Genomic DNA, 10,625 nt, shown 5'->3' on the forward strand with positions numbered 1-10,625 from the left:
CCTACCATGAGCAGTTGGAGAGCAGTAAACTAGCCGCTTCAAAAATGCGTCGCTAACGTGAACGTCCTTAAAAAACGTGAATTTGCCGATGTCGAGTGGATGTGGGAGGGGCCAGATCTCTGTGTCATGTTAACGTGTCTATATTTATTTATTTTTTAAATTCGGTATCGTTCTTGTCCCTTGTGTGCTGCAGTGCAAGAATTGTAAAGCAACGGTGTTCCTTGCATCTTGCAGGAAAGGGGTGGGATGCCTTTTTTCGATTGGATGCCTGGCACCAGTTCTCTAGCAGTACCACCCCGCCTACGAGGGCATCAATATCTGTTGCATTTATTGGAGTCTGCTGTGCCTAAATGTAAATTTGATGGACATTTTTATTGTTAACCTTTATTTTTTTTAATTATTCAGGAAAACAGCTGAAAAACAGTTGTATATTAATTGCAATACATTTTCCAATCCTATAATAGGCTTTTAGGTGAACTTTAGAGGGAGAAAAAGATGACTAGGTGGTCTATGTCTATGCCACAGTGAAAGGCAAATAAGTCAATGATCCTTCACTGTGAAATTTAGAAAGTAGGAAACCTGTCTCTACAGTGGGGGGAAATAATTATTTGATCCCTTGTAGATTTTTGTAAGTTTGCCCACTTACAAAGAAATGAAGGGTCTAAAAATGTTATCTTAGGTGTATTCTATATGATAGAGACATCAACCAAAAATCCAGAAAAAATACATGATACAAATGTTATAAATTGAGTTGCAGTTCAGTGAGTAAAATAGGTATTTGATCCCCAAGCAAATCATGAATTAGTACTTGGTGGAGAAACCCTTGTTGAGAAGCACAGACGTTTCTTGTAGTTGGTTACCAGGTTTGCACAGATCTCAGGAGGGATTTTGGTCAACTCTTCTTTACAGATCTTCTCTAAATCCTTAAGGTTTCTTGGCTGTTGCTTGGCAATTCAAAGTTTTAGCTCCCTCCATAAATTTTCTATAGTATTAATGTCTGGAGACTGGCTAGGCCACTCCACGACCTTAATGTGCTTATCCTTGAGCCACTTCCGTGTTGCCTTGGTGGTATGTTTTGGGTCATTCTCATGCTGGAAGACCCATCCATGACCCATCTACAGTGTTTTGGCTGAGGGAAGAAGGTTCTCATCCAAGATTTTACAATACACGGCCCCGTCCATTGGCCTTCAGCAGAGAAACAGCCCCAAAGCATCATATTTCCACCTTGACTGTAGGAATGATGTTCTTGGGGTCATAGTCGGCATTTTTCTTCCTCCAAACACTACGAGTCAAGTTAATGCCAAAGAGCTCAATTTTGGTCTCATCTGACCACAGCACTTTCTCCAAATCCTTCTCTGAATCATTTAGATGTTCATTGGCAAACTTCAGACGGGCCTGTACATGTGTCTTCTTGAGGAGGGGACCTTGCGGGCGCTGCAGGATTTCATTCCATGGCGACGTACTGTGTCACCAATGGTTTGTTTGGTGACTGTGATTCCCAACTGCCATTCACAAGCTCCTCCTGTAGTTCTGGGCTGATCCCTCAATTTTCTCATGATCATCCTCACCCCATGAGGCAAAATCTTGTATGGAGCTCAAGAATGAGGGCGATTGATGGTTATTTTTTATTTCTTCAATTTGTGAATAATCACTCCAACAGCTGTCTCCTTCTCACCAAGCTTCTTGCTGGATGGTCTTGTAGCCCATTCCAGCCTTGTGCAGGTCTACAATCTTGTCCCCGACGTCCTCTGACAGCTCTTTGGTGTTGCCCATGATGGTGAGGTTTGAATGGAAGAAAGAGATTCTGTCGACAGGTGTCTTTTAGACCAGGGGTCTACAAACTGCGGCCCGAGGGCCAGACGTGGCCCTTTGCTAGCCTTTATCCGGCCCTTGGGGCACTATTCTTCCCACTGAAACCAACAAGGCAAGGGGGCACTATTTCTTCCGCTAACACTAAAAAGGGGGCACTATTTCTTCCACTGACACTAACAAGGGGGCACTATTTCTTCCACTGATACCAATGATGGGATACTATTCCTCCTACTGATAGGGGCACTACTCCTCCTTCTACTGACCACCAAGCTTTAAGGCCATATTTATTCTCACTGATGCTGGGCCCAGGACATTTTCTGCCCCCACTGGCCACAATCCGACCCTCCTAAAGTCTGAAGAACAATAAACTGGCCCTTGGTTTGAAAAGTTTGGAGACCCCTGTTTTAGACACAGAACGAGTTGTCGTTAGGAGAACCTTCTTACATTGACAGGACTAATCTGTGTACCACATGAGCACTTACTGTAGCCAGTCTGTGGGAGACAAAATTATTGTTGGTCGGTGGGGGGGATCAAATATTTATTTTACTCACTGAACTGCAGCTCAATTTATAATATTGGTATAATTTTTGGTTTCTGGATTTTTGGTTGATATTCTGTCTCTTTAATATAAAATACACCTAGGATAAAAATGATAGACCCTTCATTTCTTTGTAAGTGGGCAAACTTACAAAATCAGCAGGGGATCAAATCATTATTTTTGACCATTGTATTTTCCCATAAAATAAACTAACTAAGTGACCTGTATCTGTTCGTCCGTAAGCATTCACCCTATATCTGTTTGCAGTAACAGCCAAGCATGTGAAACTCATACCTGGGCCTTAGTCCTGAATCCTGGTAAAAAAAAAAAAATGCATAACTATTTAATATAGGTCTGGATTATAGCTAACCAGATATCATAATCAGGTAAACCCTACGCCTGGACCCCATTGAAAGAAAAGATAATTGAATAACCTATGCCTAACCCTAGCTAACTGACCTATAATTAAATATCTAACGTCAACAGTCGTAAACTTAAAAAAAAAAAAACCCTAGGCAAATCCATGGCTAGACCTTGGTTGTGAACTCCGGTGAAAACGCTAGGGAACCTTCGTCAGGTCCTACATCTTAGTCGTAAACTTAAAAAAAAAAACCCTAGGCAAATCCATGGCTAGACCTTGGTTGTGAACTCCGGTGAAAACGCTAGGGAACCTTTGTCAGGTCCTACATCTTAGTCGTAAACTTAAAAAAAAAAAAACCTAGGCAAACCCATGGCTAGACCTTGGTTGTGAACTCCGGTGAAAACGCTAGGGAACCTTCGTCAGGTCCTACATCTTAGTCGTAAACTTAAAAAAAAAAACCCTAGGCAAACCCATGGCTAGACCTTGGTTGTGAACTCCGGTGAAAACGCTAGGGAACCTTCGTCAGGTCCTACATCTTAGTCGTAAACTTAAAAAAAAAAAACCCTAGGCAAACCCATGGCCAGACCTTGGTTGTGAACTCCGGTGAAAACGCTAGGGAACCTTCGTCAGGTCCTACATCTTAGTCGTAAACTTAAAAAAAAAAACCCTAGGCAAACCCATGGCCAGACCTTGGTTGTGAACTCCGGTGAAAACGCTAGGGAACCTTCGTCAGGTCCTGGAATCATTTCCTTGTAAATAAAATTCCTCCTAACAAAGTTATTAACAGCTCGTATTTTCAAATTATTTTGTAACGGAGATAATAGGTTATTGTATTTAGGCATAGAGATAAAAAAGATAGTTCTAAGTGTTTTCTTTAACTTATAAAAATTACATTTGCTAAGTCCAGCCTTATTGTTTTCATATTTATCCTTTCCACCCCATATAATCTTATTTTTTTTGGGGGGGGGGGGGGGGGGGGACTGTTAGGAAAATTTTACTGCATGAAACAAAGCACTGACGGGGTTCAAAATATCATTTAACTTCTCACTGTGCACTTTAGGACCTACATGAACTCGTAACTGACTGCCTGTCATAAAAAAAAACAAAAAAACTACTGACTAGTGCACTGAGGCTTTCCGTGGATACGTATTTTAAATTGACGGGCAAAAAAAAGATAAAAAAAAATAAATAAATCCAGAATTAATTTTTTGCTTATGGCGCAGATATGTTTTGGAAGAATGAAGTCCCTAAGAAAAAAATTGGATCTGTACAAGCCGACATCTTCAAATTCTGTTTTTTTTTTTAAAGCTTGCATGTACTTTGCAAATCAAAAAAAATAAATAAAAAAAAATGTAAAAAGCCCTAGCTTTGTAAATAGAATCCACAAAGTTTGTGTATACGAAGCAGTTAGCGTAATAACCCATAGAACAGCTGCACTTCCACGGAAAAAAACAAAAAACCATAGCGATAGTTTTAATTAATTGTGTAAATTATTTAATTTTTGACAAGTTCTGTTGTAATTTATTCCTTTTAATCCACACATTTCATATTTATTTAAAGTTTATTTTAAATTATTCATTTTTTTGTTGTTGTTGCCTATTTTAACTGGACACCCATGTCAATAAGGGGAAAGAGCAAAAAGAAAAAAAAAAAAAAATATGGAAAAACAGTAACTACAAAAAAAAAAACTTTTCACAGATTATATTCCATGGGAAAAAAAAATAATAAAAGACACTATCTACAGCTAATAGTTTTGAAAAAAACCTAGTTATTTTTTATATATTTTGTTATTTATTCTTTTAAGCAATGGGATTTTTTTAAAGATATTTTATAAAGCAGGAGTTTTGATATTTTTGTTTAGTTTTATTTTATTGGGCAAAGGGAAAAACAAAAATGTTTTTTTTTTCTTTTTTTTTTTTTGGTTTGTTGTAATTTTTTTATTTTTATTTATGTAACCCCTTTCTTTGCTGTTGGAGGCTTCAGTGGTACATTTTTACAATCCACTGCGTCCTTCTCCATCACAAAAAGGGCCACAATATTCCAGGCACTGACAACAGTATATTAAAATGCTGTATTTATTTATTAATTATTTAAGTAAAAACAAATGAAAATGAACTTGTGAAACTTGTATATTTATTTTGTCATGTTTGTGAGTCTGTTCTGTGATTGTTTATGTGAAAAAAAATCCTGTTAATATTTAAAGCAAAATAACAAAAAAAAAAAATAATATTAATAATAAAAGGTTGCAATGAAGGTCAAGGCTGACTTGCTGTTGTTCTGTGATAATCTTTCAGATACTGTGATTCCTGTCTCAGGGAACTTTCAAAAATCAACCTGACTTCACTTCAAAAATAAAGGTCATGTTCTACTTGCGGAAATCTGTCTTTTTTTATTGCGTCACATGTTTTTTTTTAATACACACATAAAGCAAATGGCCTATAGCACTTCTTATAAATATTATCTGTATTGAAGCCCATGTGTCATTGTTCCGGGACCCCCAAGTGTCAGTGTGTCATTGTTCCGGGACCCCCAAGTGTCAGTGTGTCATTGTTCCGGGACCCCCAAGTGTCAGTGTGTCATTGTTCTGGACCCCCAAGTGTCAGTGTGTCCTTGTTCTGGACCCACAAGTGTCAGTGTGTCATTGTTCTGGGACCCCAAGTGTCAGTGTGTCATTGTTCTGGGGCCCCCAAGTGTCAGTGTGTCACTGTTCTGGACCCTGAAGTGTCAGTGTGGCATTGTTCTGGACCCCGTAGTGTCAGTGTGTCATTGTTCTGGACCCCGAAGTGTCAGTGTGTCATTGTTCTGGGACCCCAAGTGTCAGTGTGTTATTGTTCTGGACCCCCAAGTGTCAGTGTGTCATTGTTCTGGGACCCCCAAGTGTCAGTGTGTCATTGTTCCGGGACCCCCAAGTGTCAGTGTGTCATTGTTCCGGGACCCCCAAGTGTCAGTGTGTCATTGTTCTGGGACCCCCAAGTGTCAGTGTGTCATTGTTCTGGACCCCCAAGTGTCAGTGTGTCACTGTTCTGGACCCTGAAGTGTCAGTGTGGCATTGTTCTGGACCCCGAAGTGTCAGTGTGTCATTGTTCTGGACCCCGAAGTGTCAGTGTGTCATTGTTCTGGGACCCCAAGTGTCAGTGTGTTATTGTTCTGGACCCCCAAGTGTCAGTGTGTCATTGTTCTGGGACCCCCAAGTGTCAGTGTGTCATTGTTCTGGGACCCACAAGTGTCAGTGTGTCATTGTTCTGGGACCCCCAAGTGTCAGTGTGTCATTGTTCTGGACCCCCAAGTGTCAGTGTGTCATTGTTCTGGACTCCCAAGTGTCAGTGTGTCATTGTTTTGGGACCCCCAAGTGTTAGTATGTCATTGTTCTGGACCCCCAAGTGTCAGTGTGTCATTGTTCTGGGACCCCTGAGTGTCAGTATGTCATTGTTCTGGACCCCCAAGTGTCAGTGTGTCATTGTTCTGGGACCTTCAAGTGTCAGTGTGTCATTGTTCTGGGACCTTCAAGTGTCAGTGTGTCATTGTTCTGGACCCCCAAGTGTCAGTGTGTCATTGTTCTGGACCCCCAAGTGTCAGTGTGTCATTGTTCTGGACCCCCAAGTGTCAGTGTGTCATTGTTCTGGACCCCCAAGTGTCAGTGTGTCATTGTTCTGGACCCCCAAGTGTCAGTGTGTCATTGTTCTGGACCCCCAAGTGTCAGTGTGTCATTGTTCTGGGACCTCAAGTGTCAGTGTGTCATTGTTCTGGACCCCCCAAATGTCAGTGTGTCATTGTTCTGGGACCCCGAGTGTCAGTGTGTCATTGTACTGGGACCCCCAAGTGTCAGTGTGTTGTTGTTCTGTGACCTCCAAGTGTCAGTGTGTCATTGTTCTGGACCCCCAAGTGTCAGTGTGTCATTGTTCTGGACCCCCAAGTGTCAGTGTGTCATTGTTCTGGACCCCCAAGTATCAGTGTGTCATTGTTCTGGGACCCCCAAGTGTCAGTGTGTCAATGTTCTGGACCCCCAAGTGTCAGTGTGTGTCATTGTTCTGGACCCCCAAGTGTCAGTGTGTCATTGTTCTGGACCCCCAAGTGTCAGTGTGTGTCATTGTTCTGGACCCCCAAGTGTCAGTGTGTCATTGTTCTGGACCCCCAAGTGTCAGTGTGCCATTGTTCTGGCCCGCAATGGCCTTTCCATAACCATCAAACAGTTAGTCAATTGCCACACTAAATACGTAATTTACACTATCACCCGTACTCCATGTAAGATCCAATACATAGGCAGAACTACCAGACGTCTCAGTGACAGAATTACAAATCACCTGTCGGATATTAGAACCAACATGAATACGAACATAGCGAAACACTTCAACCGATTTCATCAACAAAATATACAGACCTTTAAAGTCCAAATCATTGAAAAAGTCAACTGTCCGATCCATGGTGCCGATGGCAGAGACCGCTTTTCCCTTCTTTGCAAAAAGGAGATCTTTTGGATCTTTAGAATGGATACAAGAATTCCTAGAGGTCTTACCTACGAGATGGACATTACCCCCTATTATGAATCAGTGTCTCATCAACAGTGCCTGAACTATTAACATACTGATATACTTGCTTCTGCTATTTATGCACATGTAGCAGAATCTCTTACCTCTTCCAGCCTGATAGCCGACATCCTTCAATACGTGGTGGGTTGTGAGGCATAGTGGGTGCAAAGGTGGTAAAAGTCACTGGGCACCAGACACTTCTTGGATGTAAAAGAGGTTTTATTTCTTTGACAGTCTTTTTTATATTTTACAAGGGAAAGAGGGTTAGGGCCAGGGCACCCTTAAGTAGTTGCAATTTCAAATGGCAGATGCCGAGACTTCAACAGGAGGACAGCCGTGAAGGAAAAGGCTCCAGCAAGGTGCCACTTCCGCACGTGCAGGAATTCTGTCTCCTGTGGTAACAGTTCCTAACTCAAAGTAATAGTTCTCTCAGCTGTACTACAACTTCTCCTTCAGCCCCTTCAGCTCCCGATCACTCAGTATACCCTCTGATTCACTGACTCTGAATCCTGTGAGCTCCTTAAGGCCTTTGCATTGGTATCTCCCTCAAGCGTCACCCACGCTTCCCTGCTGGGTCCCTAGCTTGGTACTTCGGATACCTTTTAAAGGGGTTGTAAAGGTAAAAAAAAAAAATCCTAAACAGCTTCCTTTACCTTAGCGCAGTCCTCCTTCACTTACCGCATCCTTCCATTTTGCTTTTTAAATGTCCTTATTTCTTCTGAGAAATCCTCACTTCCTGTTCTTCTGTCTGTAACTCCACACAGTAATGCAAGGCTTTCTCCCTGGTGTGGAGTGTCGTGCTCGCCCCCTCCCTTGGACTACAGGAGAGTCAGGACGCTCTCTACGTTGCAGATAGAGAAAGGAGCTGTGTGTTAGTGGGCGTCCTGACTCTCCTGTAGTCCAAGGGAGGGGGCGAGCACGACACTCCACACCAGGGAGAAAGCCTTGCATTACTGTGTGGAGTTACAGACAGAAGAATAGCAAGAAATCATTGTTTTGAACCCTAAAAGCCTTCTAAATCCTTATAAAAAGACAATCCATACAAAATCAATTCTACTTCCTACAACCTATATACCCCGAGAACAGGGATGCCGTTTCCAGCCCACTTCTGATCCATCAGTAGGATTCCTCCTGGCAGGCCTTGCTGGGTCTTGTGGTTCCTCCATAAAGAGCCCCCCCCCCCCCCTCTATACATCATATTTGTATTCCACACCTGACTAGCTGTTTATGTATATATAGTCCAGGGAAGATGGAGCCATGAGAGGATGAATGATTACACTGTGAAAGATGCTCTTTCTGCCATCAGTAACTATGGAAACTGGCCTGGCAGATTACGGCAGGATGTTGGCAGGATATATGTCATTGATAATAGCCGGGCTTCACCACCCATTTGTATTTACACTGAGTGCTGCAAGCCCAAAAGCTTGAGCTTAGCTTTTTCTTTAACCAGTTGTGCTGTACAATCAGAAATCCGTGTCAAAGTCTGTATTTGCATAGAGAAGGAGTGACGTGATCGGGTCTAGGGATTGGTTGTGTGGGTGAAAGATCCAGATCCTGAGAGCCAATCAGATATCTCCAATGACTTGTTTCCTGTAAATGGGAATATTATTTATATTTTGGGCTCTTAGAACATTTTTTGAAGCAGTTGACTGAAGCGGCTGGAACCTGTCGCTGTAGAAGACAATTCCACCTTTTTTTTATTACAGCTCGTACAGTAAAGAATCCTTTCTGTATGTGGAAAGAGCGCCTTTATGATGATTTCCCTGTTCTCCAAAAAAACATCCATTCACATTCACTTTGTAACAGCCTTGTAATCTACAGTATTAGCTGGATTCAGAGAGAGCGCCGCAACTTTAAGGCGGCGTAGCGTATCGTATTTACGCTACGCCGCCTTAAGTCAGAGAGGCAAGTGCTGTATTCACAAAGTACTTGCCTCCTAAGTTACGGCGGCGTAGCGTAAATGGGGCCGGCGTAAGCGCACCTAATTCAAATTCGGCTGAGGGGGGCGTGTTTTATGTTAATGGGGGGTGACCCGACGTGATTGACGTTTTTTACCAACGGCGCATGCGCCGTCCGTGGACATATCCCAGTGTGCATTGCTCCAAAGTACGCCGCAAGGACGTATTGGTTTCGACGTGAACGTAAATTACGTCCAGCCCCATTCACGGACGACTTACGCAAACGATGTAAAATTTTCAAATTTCGACTCGGGAACAGCCATACTTAACATTGACTAGTCCAGCTATTTGATGGAATATCTTTACGCCTGAAAACGCCTTACGTAAACGGCGTATCTTTACTGCGACGGGCGCACGTATGTTCGTGAATAGGCGTATCTAGTCATTTACATATTCTACGCCAAACTCAATGGAAGCGCCACCTAGCGGTCAGCCTAAATATTGCACCCTAAGATACGATGGCGCAGGCCGTCGTATCTTAGCTAGGTTTAAGTGTATCTCAGTTTGAGAATACACTTAAACTTAGGACAGCGCAGATTCCGAGTTACGTTGGCGTATCTACTGATACGCCGGCGTAAATATTTCTAAATCTAGCTATTTGTTTCATAAAATATTTTTTTTACTGTGTTTTTCTGCCTCCTTGTAACATCCTCTGTAATGCCCTGAACCCCCCCCCCCCTCCTTAATTCTGTTTGCTTGGAATGGCAGTGCACGTTAGTGGCGGTCATGTAGTGGGAGGATCTTAAAGAGGCATTAAATAGGAGTGTGCTATATACAGTGTTCAGGAGTGTGCTATGTACAGTGTTCAGGAGTGTGCTATATACAGTGTTCAGGAGTGTGCTATGTACAGTGTTCAGGAGTATGCTATGTACAGTGTTCAGGAGTGGGCTATGTACAGTGTTCAGGAGTCTGCTATGTACAGTGTTCAGGAGTGGGCTATGTACAGTGTTCAGGAGTGGGCTATGTACAGTGTTCAGGAGTGGGCTATGTACAGTGTTCAGGAGTGGGCTATGTACAGTGTTCAGGAGTGGGCTATGTACAGTGTTCAGGAGTGGGCTATGTACAGTGTTCAGGAGTGTGCTATGTACAGTGTTCAGGAGTGTGCTATGTACAGTGTTCAGGAGTGGGTTATGTACAGTGATCAGGAGTGGGCTATGTACAGTGTTCAGGAGTGGGCTATGTACAGTGTTCAGGAGTGGGCTATGTACAGTGTTCAGGAGTGGGCTATGTACAGTGTTCAGGAGTGGGCTATTTACAGTGTTCAGGAATGTGCTATGTACAGTGTTCAGGAGTGGGCTATGTACAGTGTTCAGGAGTATGCTATGTACAGTGTTCAAGAGTGGGCTATGTACAGTGTTCAGGAGTGTGCTATGTACAGTCTTCAGGAGTGTTCTATGTACAGTGTTCAGGAGTGTGCTATCTACAGTGGT

At 42.6% G+C, this 10,625-nt stretch overlaps 1 long non-coding RNA gene across 1 annotated transcript; it reads left to right on the forward strand.

Moving 5' to 3' along the window:
- The first annotated feature begins 2,430 nt into the window (after nt 1-2,430).
- Nucleotides 2,431-4,368, forward strand: LOC120918639. Its single transcript, XR_005744430.1, has 2 exons — nt 2,431-3,341; nt 3,445-4,368. It is a non-coding gene; the product is annotated as an uncharacterized LOC120918639 (long non-coding RNA).
- The last annotated feature ends 6,257 nt before the right edge of the window (nt 4,369-10,625 follow it).

Source organism: Rana temporaria, chromosome 12 (assembly GCF_905171775.1).
Source record: "Rana temporaria chromosome 12, aRanTem1.1, whole genome shotgun sequence".
In the NCBI taxonomy this organism is placed as follows: domain Eukaryota; kingdom Metazoa; phylum Chordata; class Amphibia; order Anura; family Ranidae; genus Rana; species Rana temporaria.